The sequence below is a fragment of the Schistocerca piceifrons genome, unplaced genomic scaffold (assembly GCF_021461385.2).
Source record: "Schistocerca piceifrons isolate TAMUIC-IGC-003096 unplaced genomic scaffold, iqSchPice1.1 HiC_scaffold_2356, whole genome shotgun sequence".
Taxonomy (NCBI): domain Eukaryota; kingdom Metazoa; phylum Arthropoda; class Insecta; order Orthoptera; family Acrididae; genus Schistocerca; species Schistocerca piceifrons.
The window spans coordinates 2,147,547-2,148,337 of NW_025728290.1; the positions used below are offsets into that span (position 1 = coordinate 2,147,547).

Here is a 791-nt window from a genome sequence, read left to right on the forward strand (position 1 = left end):
GTGCGGAATTTAGCTTACCCTTTTCTGACATGATGTCCTGCGAACCGTGGAGCAACAGCAACTGGCAGATTCCATATTCCTAGACTGCCGATAAGTGTTTTGCACAGTTCCCCACTGCGGTCTGTTAAAGAAGATACGAGCATACGGGTTAGGTACCCAGGTACGTGAGAAGCTCGAAGACTTCGTAAGACGCAGACACTATTCGTTCTCCTCTAGACAAATGTTCAGCAGAGCCAAGGACATCGTCGGGAGTGCCCCAGGAAAGTGAGATAGAACCGCCTTTACTTATGCACACATAATGCTCCCACGGAAAGGGTGACCAGCAATCTGCGGCTGTTTTCTGATGATGCTGTGGCATACTGAGTGATGCCGTCGCTGAGAGACAGTTGGAGGATACAGGCTAACATTGTCAAAATGTTTTGTTTGTGTGATGGAAAAATGTGGGCAACGGCCTTGCCGCAGTGGACGCACCAGTTCCCGTGAGATCACCGAAGTTAAGCGCTGTTGGACGTGGCCGGCATTTGGATGGGTGACCATCCAGCCGCCATGCGCTGTTGCCGTTTTTAGGGGTGCACTTAGCCTTGTGATGCCAATTGAGAAGCTACTCGACCGAATAGTAGCGGCCTCGGTCAAGAATACCATCATAACGACTGGGAGTGCGGTGTGCTGACCCCACGCCCCTCCAATCCGCGTCCTCCTCTGAGGATGACACGGCGGTCGGATGGTCCCGGTAGGCCACTCGTGGCCTGAAGACGGAGTGATGGAAAATGTAGGTTAAAGTGTGTGAACAA

At 52.2% G+C, this 791-nt stretch overlaps 1 pseudogene; it reads left to right on the forward strand.

Annotated features, from left to right (window-relative positions):
- Positions 1-443: 443 nt before the first annotated feature.
- Positions 444-560, forward strand: LOC124742900 (annotated as a pseudogene).
- Positions 561-791: the final 231 nt, after the last annotated feature.